Genomic DNA, 11045 nt, shown 5'->3' with positions numbered 1-11045 from the left:
CCCCTGTAACCCTTTGTAAGGGTCTTCTTGAACGCTGGTAACTTCAGCGGTGGCATTTTCGGTCTGTTCAGAAGAGCCGGCTCTTTGCTGCCGGAGGAGGGCTCTGGGGCGGCTGAGGAAAAAAGTGGATATGAAAATGTATTTATTTGTTTAAAGGAGAAGTAAGTGATATTTGTGTTGTTAATATACGTGTTACATCTCTCTATATTCATACAGCAATCACTTAAACAGTATGTGCAGTTCATAACACAGGTCTCCCAGTTATTCAGCTTTGCAGTAATTGCCAGTTAAAATTTCAAGTATCCTGCTTGTTTTATCCAATCAGGAGACAGGGGGCGGTATAAAGAGGCAGGTCATGTGAACGATGACTTGCTGCTCTCCATCAGATGAAGACGGCTGTGTGTTCATTTGGTGGTGATGTAGGGACGAGGGAGAGGACTGCTATCTGCAGTCACTGACAGGAAGTTAGCTAAAAGGACCATATCACTTACTTCTCCTTTAATAAGATTGAGTCTACTGTCTGCTAGCTAAGCTGTGAGGCACGCACAGGCAAAAAGAGAAAAAAAAGACGGCTACATACATTACTGTTGAGTACAGCAGGTGCTAAGTAGTGCTGAAGAGAAGAAACAAAGGTCTCTAGTGTAGTGTGAGTGCGCCCTTAAAGAGGACCTATTATACTACTTTTCTGGTCTTAATTTCTTGTTTTAAACACTTTGCTTTTGACATTTCCGCCCCCTGCCCTCCCTTCCTGAAAACCCAACTTCGATGTGATTGGTTACCTTCCTTCCGGAACACTTTCAGTGGCGGGAGGTGCGAGCATGGACCTATAAGGGCGCGAGTAGGAAAGTGGCAGCATTACCATACATTGAAACATCCGCGTGGTGACGACACCAAGTTACATGCGACGTCACGAAGTTACAAAGCGTCAAGCCGCTTTGAACACGTGACTTCTCGACTGGCTAGAATAGTGTCTCGTGCTCTGCACAGACACCCCAGACGGTAAGCAGGGAATACGTCGAAATGCATGTACGTCATTATTTGATAATCTAGTATGGTTAAACATGACTATAAATCATCATAACAACGTTTATAGGTCATAAAAGTCAAAAAGTATCATAGGTCCGCTTTTAGGTCTTACCTGATTTAGTAATTCCATCTGACTCCACATGTTTAGCTCTCTCTCCCTTTCGTAGCCATGGATGCTGTAAGGCCTCCCCCGGTGTCATGCGCTTAGTTGGATCATACCTAAATGATTATGAGATACAAGCACGTCATGGAGTCGTTCCGAGATATATTTCAATTGTGATAAAAGGACAAATGAATTCAGAAATGTCTATAGATTTCATGCTCACAGAGTTCATGTGTTGCTGTAGACTTAACGGTCTATTCATACATGATACGAGATGATACGTCATTCCCATGAGAGTTTCTACTTACTCAAGGCAGCGCGCAATGAAATCCAGGAAAGAGAAATTCTTCGAATTCAGGTGTTTGGCCAGTGAGCTGCTTTGGTACATCGCTATGTATTTCATTTTCAACGGGACACCATCGGAATCTGTGTCAAAAAAAAAAGCCCTCAGAATTAAAAGCTCAGTCCTGTATGAGTGCGGTGTATGGACACATAAGTGAAAGCAGCCAAGAAAGGGTTTAAAAAAGTCTTCAAATGCTTTTTTGCTCACTAAAGAATTTGTTACTTTTCGGTGCATCCATCAGAAGTTCTTGGGGAAGAACACCCAGCACCTAAAAGAGTTCACAAGGATACATTTGTAAAAGAAAAAAAAAAAAAATGGCATATCGCTCAACAAATCCACTCGTAGAAAGGTGGAGTCAGTGATTCTGGAGAATGCTTGTAAAAATCCCCTTTTCAGTAAATATCTCCTCATGATCTGCTAACCTGTCCTTACTGTGTGTGTGTGTGTGTGTGTGTGTGTGTGTGTGTGTGTGTGTGTGTGTGTGTGTGTGTGTGTGTGTGTGTGTGTGTGTGTGTGTGTGTGTGTGTGTGTGCTGAAAAAAATAATCCAGTGTTTAATAATACCAGGTTAATACACAGCCAATGCTCTTTAAAAGAAAAGGTATATAAACAAAGGGTATGTAAACATGGGGGGGGGGGGGCACCGTAGCAACATGCCCCATTTACAGAGCCTATGTGTGTATTAACACTGTGTTTGTTTTCCAAATACACACAGTAGCCTACACAATATGGTGATATTCACTGATTTTGACAAACAAGCATTCTACAGTATCCCCGGCTCAACCTTCAAAGTCCTGAAGGTGTAGCATTATTGTATGGATCCCCTCTGCTAACCTTCATGATACAGTTGAGGTGGTCTGCGTTGTCACCCCCGCGGAACAGACGGTGGCCCAGGGACAGCTCGGCCATCATGCAGCCCAGGCTCCACATGTCCGTGGCGGGGCTGCACTTCTTACCCAGGAGAATCTCCGGAGACGCGTAGTACAGCGTGTGGATGAGGGGCTGATCTGTTGGAAAGTATGGATGGGAGGAAGTATTAAAAAACAAAGCAGTCTAGAGATAATACTGTCCCTGCGTTCCAATCTCCATACTTCCCTACTACTTTAGTACGCCAGAAAAAGATTTAGGATGTCCCAATACATGCACGTCAATTGTAGTATGCTGAAAATACATGAATGCCCTTCTCACTCCAATAGCATTTTGGAGTATTCGTCTTTATTCTTGATATTTCTCTACATAATGAAAAAAAACATTTCCTTATCTGATTTATTTTTCTCTCCTGTGGCTAAAACTCTTCTATACTTTTAGTATGTAGTGTAGAAAAAAGAAAAAAGTATGCGATTTGGAACGCAGGGTGTGTGTCTGGATATGTAATGCAAAAACAAAACAAACAAAAAAACACACACACTTACCTCTGCGTTTCATAAAGTAGCTCCCTCCAAAGTCACTGACTGCTGCGTGCTTCTCATTGTCCTTTTGGTACATTAGAATATTGTCCTTGAAAGAAAAGAAACACGCCCTTATTTAAGCTATAATAGCGCGTAACTTCGTAATGTCGGTTACATTCAAGCCAATTGCCAAACGAGTTGACTCAAAGTTGATTCAGCCCCATCAGCTCAACACAGCAGCGTTTACAAACTGGTGTCGCCACCCCTGACACTTGTGCAGGAGCTCAGAAAAAAATCCAAGGAAGCGCCCAATACACATTACAGTTGTTGATTCTATACTGCTAAGAAGAAGAAAAAAAACTGGACGTACAGCAGAAGGTATGAAATCCATGTGTCTCTTTGTTATTATCATTATGTGTTATATGTCACTACAACAACTTCAGTGAATGGACAGGCTGCAAGCGACATATAAAGCCAGTGGTTCTCACCGGTTTGAGGTCACCATGGATGATCCTCTTCTTCTTGAGCATCTGCAGACACTTCAGCACGTCTGTGGTGTACTGCTTCACCTCCTTCTCACTCAGGCCCTGCGGGTGGGTGTCTTTCAAGGCTCTATATAAGTCCTTTCTGGAAGAGAAACAAAATTGTAGGTGAATCATTTCTAATGTCAGACAACCTTGCTCATCACATTTCACTAGACTCCCTAGTTACAGCTCTGGAAAAAAAATGTTCTCTCCTGTTTTACTATTTATTGGCATATGTTTGAGTAAAATGAACAGTTTGGTTTTATAATATAATGATGATAATGAAACTGACAACATTTCTACCATATTCCAATACATTTTTGGTCATTAAGAGCTTTTTTTCAATAAGTTATGTAGAGATGAAGATTTGAGAAATAACAAGACTGGTCTCTTATTTTTTTCCGGGGCTGTATATGTGAAGTCATAACAAATCAAGTTAGCAGAATATGCTTCCTGAACTCACCCAAAGAGTTTGAACGTGATGCAGAGGTGATGGCGGAAGAAGAAGTGCTCCTTCATGTGGACTATGTTGGCTCTGTTGCTCTTGTCTAGCTCTCGCAGGGCTTCTAGGATCTTCAACTCGGTCTTGCCCAGGTTATGAGTACTGTGAAAGGACAATATGAACCTCGGTAATAACGGGTGATTGTGTGCGAGGCTGACTTGTTGAGTATAAAATGCACCCAGTCAACTGGAGGTTATGACCGAGAGATCCTAAGATATAATGTGTATTAATGATATTCATTCAAAGATCAGCTTTCAGCTTGGGACCCATTCTAGGACAAACCAATCTTACTTCACCCACTAGCTTTTTCGGAGTTTTCAACTGCATTACTGTAAGATGAAACGTGCTTGAAAGCAGTTAAAAGCTATAGCATGCTGACCTTGATAAGTAGTATGCACTATGTGTTTTGCGGTGGAACATTGAATATAATCCACATTAATCAAACTCTCAGCCATATGACTAATTATTCTTATCATGTGTACGACTTGCTAAATCTGCCTGGTTTTTTGTTGTTGTTGCGTGCTGCTTCACATTGGCCTAGTGATATTTTACCTGTCTTTGTTTCGAATGACTTTGATGGCCACCAGCTCGATGGTCTTGTGGTCCTTGCATTTGAGGACCTGTCCGGAGTAGCCTGTGCCAATCACCCCCAGTATCTCAAAGCGGTAGGCCAAGTGATCACTGATGATCTGTGGGGTAATAAAAAAGGTTATAGCTTTACCAGGTACACCACAAGAAAAAAAACTCACACACATTCACATCTAGGCCGTAGGGAAGTGATGCAATGCGGAGATGCTTCAAAATCACTTTTGTTACCTTGAAGATGTGTTTGAATCTACTGTATCTATATACTTTTTTTTAAATGAAATACTGAAAATAAGACTAAGACAAATGAGCATATTTAAGCTATTCAGTTCTGGTTTTCAGCATTCAAGCTTCTGACATTTCGAGAGACATTGCATCCACTACTCTGGCTTTACTCTGAGCTAAAAGGAAAGTGAACATGAGATTTACATTTGTCAGACGTCATCAAACTAAATCAATGAATGCTAATGTGGCGCACATGCTTGCCATATAACAGCTCTGTGTGATCAATGTTGTTTTTGCGGTCCTCAGTGGCTAAAAGAGACTTGTAGTGGCACTCCGTCTCATTGTTCCTTCTGTGTACCACTTGTTGGAGTCAACTCACAGTGTTTGCAACGCGAGCGAAAAGATGAGACAATGTTCCTTCCTTCGTTTTAAAATGTTTACTTGAAAGTCTTCAAAATAAAATACATGTCTTCACGTGGTAAAATGCACGGTCTAACGCACGGTCAAAAAACTGTGTAGCTTCCATCAAAGTCAAACTCCAAACTGAATTACGTTACAGCAGTTACCGTTATAACTACACAGTGATGTCATCACGTAAAAATCCAAAAACATAGAAAATAACGTATTTAACATATTACATAATAAATTATGCATTTTAACAGTTGTTACACATTATGAATAATTATGAAATTATTGTTAGCAGTTTTTAACCATTTTAAACTAAATATTTATAATAAATCAATTACTGGCATATTGGCTCTTACAAGACTATTTTTGAAATGTTTACCTTTTTGTAAAAGAATCAGACAAATGAAGGAACCGATACCAGCAAGTACGTGTCAGTTACCCATAATAGGCCTACATAAAAGTAACAAAAAAGACACAGTTCAGTTTGAGCTATAGGTGACCGTTGTGTGTCTGGACGGTAAATACTGGACCACTTACTGCTTTGTAGTATCCCTCCTCGCTGTCAAAGCCAGAGTTGAGGGCCGTCATATTAGTGAGCTTAGAGTAGCGAGTTTTGTAGGCCTTCTTTCCCAGGTACCACACCTGTTGGAAGTCCTTGATTTCTTCCAGCTCATACCCAGTCAGGTAGTTCTTGTAATCTCTCAGAACAGCTGTACAAGATAAGGGGCAAACAGATCTCTGAAACTTTCATTTGGGGCTCTCAAAAGGGAATCACAGAAAGATCTGACCTCAGTATAGAAGAATAACAATCAAAATTTCCAAAAAATAAGTCTTACTTTGAGGGGACATGACCTTTCTTTGGGTCATATTGTTGACTGTCTGCCTATCCTTAGAATCAAAGCTCTCCACGGAGAAGGTTTTGCTGCATGTCAAACCTTGTCGTTCCTGGTCAAATGATCAAAGAGATTGATTGAAAACTGAAAAAATATGATCCTGTGATAGTTAAAGCAACAGTGAGTAACTTTTTCCAATATTAATGAATATCAGTTACATTCAACAGTTGAATCAACACTCTCTGTATTTCTCAGTATGGTACAGTTTACAAACTGGTGTCACCCCCTGACACTGCCGCATAAAAAAAACAAAAAAAAACAAGAGGCGCCCACAACATGTTTACCTCATGTAGATGCGCTTGTTATTCATCATTATTCCTCATGGGGGTGACAGAAGTTACGCACTATAGGTTTAAATAAAGGTATACACAGAGACTTGGGGGACAGACCTGAGCAGCATGGATTGGTGGGAGCATAGTTTGCTGATGGTTGAGGCCATGTGGGGTTTTCTGCCAGGCCTGGCAGATTGGTGGCAGCAGGACAGTTTGCTGAGGGTGCTTGACATTCTTTTGTGTTTGATGAGAGCCATAGTAGCTCACTGGTGGCAGGGCCGTCAGGTGACGGCGCTTGAAAGCCTTTTCAGACACGCCGTGCTTCAGCTCCAGTGTGTACATGCTGCCTTTCACGTTGACGTCACACTACACGTAAAAACAGAGGGAATGTATGTAGGCTAACAACTGTTCAATTGACCAACTTCAGCCAACATGTGTAGAAATGTAATCTCTGAGGAGTGGTTGTATTTGTGCAATTGCATTGAAAGGTGGAGTCAGCGATTCTGGTAAACACTTGTTGTCAAAATCACGTACATACTGTGTTATGCGCACAAACAAATCTGCTGTTAATACACAGCCTAGGATTTGTAAACTGGTATTTCAACAAAGGGTAAGCACAAATGGACCCACCGTAGCTGGCAGCATGCCTGTTTCCAGAGCCTAGGCTGTCCACTCACATTGGATTTTGTTTCAGTGCGCACACACAGGACAGGTAGCGGATCCTGAGGTGATATTCACAGATGTTGACAAGAACTGATTTTGACAACAGACGTTTTCCAGAATCACAGACTCCACCTTTAATGCAATGGTTGCCTTTTCCAGTGAATGTATTGGGATGTTATCAGTACATATATCTATACAATGGGTCATATTGTCCTACTTGATCATATATTTTCTGTGTAAAGTTATTAATCTGCAAAGTTACTAATTACTAGTGTAGAAATAAAAGTGGAGGCACTAAAGTTACACTCAACCAGTTGTCCTCAAGGATGACAATTCATAACAATACAACTCTAGCCATAGTTGAGACATTAAGATGGCATCTAAATAAAACCTTGAACAAGCTTCTGAATGGCATGAAAAGCAGTAACACAATATTGAACCCAATGTCTATAGCATGTAAAGCCAAACTCTTCAATGACCAGACCTAGCCACAGCATCTATACATATCTAATGAAGAGACATTTACTCTGGAGTACAACCTCCCCTGATCTTTTTATCCAAATGCACTGAATATCTCGTTAAAATGTATTAATTTGCCTAAGTATTTGCCAATCTTGGGCAATGCATACAATACATCCTCATCAGAGAACCACAATATTCACACAGTAACATGCTAGTAACTATACCAACCATGTAGTTTTCCAATGTTGGTCTGGGATTTGTTCCTGTTGTTGGCTGGAGATTGACTGCTTTGTCGGGTTGCATGTATTTCTTTGCCTTGGAAGGATTAAGGATGTGTTGAAACATGTCAGTTTCTCTTTTTAAAATATATTTATATGTTTGGTTGAACAGAAACACTCTAAAACTCTCACACTGAATTGTTTCTACTAAGTGTTATTGTGAAGACGCGGAATGTTGCTAATGGTTCTAATGGCAGAATTATGGAATGCATCACATACAGAGAGTGTATTGAGCTGAGTTCCAGGCAGAAGCTGATCTGAGGTCAGTGGATAAACCCATCATAACCTCTGACACACAGACACAGTTCACTTTTTTTTGGGACCTCTGGAGATCGGTGCAAAGACTGCAGTCCAAATAAGACTTGTGAAGCTTTATTGGCAACAAGATAAATACATATAACATAAACAGACATCTTAATATTAACTTCATTTGATCATATTGGGAACTCACTGTCACTTGCCTGAAATACAAATCCTCTCTCCTTGGATAAAATATTTAGGATGTTGTTGCAGCCCTCCACCACCTGAGGGCAGAGCAGGGCAAATAAACTCAGAAGTGGAAAGTAAAAACATGAAAATGGCCTAAGCACAGGTAGATAAAGAATAAAGAGAAGTGCTTTATACGTGCATGTAGAGTACATACACGTGTCCACTACTGGGTTAGGCCCATCCTCAGTGTTCACAAGAAGAGTCAAGTGCATCTTGTTCTGAAAAGTATACTTTCTTTAAGGGCAGTTTCCCTCTGCCTTCAGAAGACAGCTGTCACAGAGCAATAAAAGGTGCAACTGGTGTGGTATGACGTGTGTGTGTGTGTGTGTGTGTGTGTGTGTGTGTGTGTGTGTGTGTGTGTGTGTGTGTGTGTGTGTGTGTGTGTTTGTGTGTGTGTGTGTGTGTGTGTGTGTGTGTGTGTGTGTGTGTGTGTGTGTGTGTGTGTGTGTGTGTGTGTGTGTGTGTGTGTGTGTGTGAGTTCAGTGGGTGTGGTGGTTGAGAATGGGGGCATTATATAGTGCATGGATGCCTTAGAAAGTGGTTGCTGGCCCTTATGTGTTTGTGCTTCCCTGCTACTTGCTTGCCAGTGTTTTGTACTGATGTTACTGCCACCGTTTTTACATGAGGTTGTGTCAATGTTTCATTCTACACAACCCCACAACCTTAGAAAACTGAACAAAACAACACAGTGGAAAGATTTCTCATAAAATCATAATTAAAATTATTTTAAACAGATGAATGAATTATGATAGAGACACTCAGGAAGGATAACATTATTTCAAAATGGATATGCTGTATGATTTGATTTATTTTGAAACATTACCCAAGACTCAAACACACTGGAAAGTACATATAAGTGTGTAAATGTTACACAAGTGTGTATTAGACAGCTGTGTTGTCAGTTGTTGCCCACCAACATCTGCAAATGACTGCTGTCAAACTGGATGGATTCGAATGAATCAAATCGGCGAAAATAAAAGTTGAGAGCGAAACGTTACACGAGTTATTGAACTACTAACTAATTAATTTAAAAGTCCACCATTGTATAAAGTCACACTAGTTTTCACTCAATAACATGGCTTTAATAATTTGGAACATGTGCACTTGGATGGTAAAGGCTACTTCAAAACAGAGACATTTAACCTGCCTGTAGAAAGGGCCCAGGCATTCGCTAATTACAGAGCCAATTAACCACCAATTAGACCCAGGCTCTATTTACACCATGGACCTATTATAAGATTAACACCCATGGTTTACACCCATGATATTGGTGTAAAACCAGTTGGACCAGCTAAATCCTAAATTACAAATCTCTGCTATCGAGAAACATTGTTATGCAGCTTGGTATAAATGTATGAATGATTGGCCTATGACATTACATTGTAGGCATATTGTCTGATTCACTGTGTAATGGTGGAATGTTGGAAACATCCACGTTAGCATTAACTCGAATGTAACTCCAAGCCCAGGTTTAACTAACACTCAGCTTCCAACAATAGGATGTCTTTCAGGTGCGCTGGGACGCGCAGCTTATTCAAATCCATGCACCAGCTGTGTCAAGCTCGCCACAGAAAGATAAAGCACAACCGGAAATGTGGCAAATAAACTTTCATAATTAAAGTCGTTCTTTAAAACTGGACCAAAACGGGACTGATGTAGGTTACAGGGTGTGCAGCATTGAACCGAATGTAAAATAAATAAATTAACCTCACACCTTTGATTGTAGCCTACGTTTTTTCGTTGTAAAAAAACCCATTGTAAACTAAAACAGCATGATGAAGTAAAAGCCAACGTATTATAAAATATTCAGAAGGCTCAATTCAATAACAAGATATGGAGGATAATTGTTAATTATTTGTAACAAGACCTATGGAGCTTATCAATTCAGTTGTTCTGCTTTACCTGAACGAGCTAACCGTTAAAGAGAGTTTTATTCTGGAAAAATACTAACCAGAAGTCGACTGTCGTGTGGTCTGACTTGACGCTAGTCTACAACACGGGGGTCGGGTCTGCACGGCAGACACAACAGGGCGACTATCATGTGAGCAACAGGTCGCTGGAGAGAACCGCAGCACCAGTATTGAAGTGTTAACCGGCCTGTGAGGACAGTTTTTGGGACTACCACTGCCGACACGTCGCGGTTAAACACCCGGAGACTCGGTGGGGACTGCTGTTCAGGTTTAAGACACTGCTCACGGGGTAAGTAGCCGACAGCCGCACTTTCCTCTGTGAGCGTGTGAGTGCACGACTGAACGCTTATCGGGAATGTTATTTTAAAATGCTTCAAATGTGACATTCGGCTCACACTAGCGCTGAAATGTTTGTTTGTTTACGCATGTGTTTATTAACACTTAGGCATATTTAAAGCTCTCTTTTATTGTGTATTTGCTGCTAAGCCATACAGTCTAGATGCCGGTGAATAATTTGTCCAGACTGTAACTTTATAGATGGGTAGAGGTTGCAACAGGTGACGTGGGCATGCGGACACAAACAGAGGTTCAGTGGTCCACTCTGGTTTACAGCAGGTAGTTTTAGTCCATGAAGGAAAATCGGACAAACAACCACTTAGAAATGGCTATTTATTTAGCTAAGCAACTTACACTCCGGTGGACTTGGACTTGTGCCATTGGCTACACTTATCAAACCATATTCTAATGATCAAATTTTTTCTTTTGCTTCAAATAAAGTGAGCTTGATTTTATACACCTGGAAGTAGGCTATGTAGGCTAAAGGGAGAGGGGTGGCATACTTTTTTTATTTTGTTATTATTTTTAAATATATTGGCTTTTATTTTTTTGAGGGGTGGCTTACTGGCCTGACTTCATCCAACACCTGACATACAGTAGGCTTTAGTTATCTGAGCAGATGCTACCTATAGCCTACCC

This window comes from Ammodytes marinus (assembly GCF_949987685.1).
Source record: "Ammodytes marinus genome assembly, chromosome: 5".
Taxonomy (NCBI): domain Eukaryota; kingdom Metazoa; phylum Chordata; class Actinopteri; order Uranoscopiformes; family Ammodytidae; genus Ammodytes; species Ammodytes marinus.
This window is presented reverse-complemented; position numbering follows the sequence as displayed.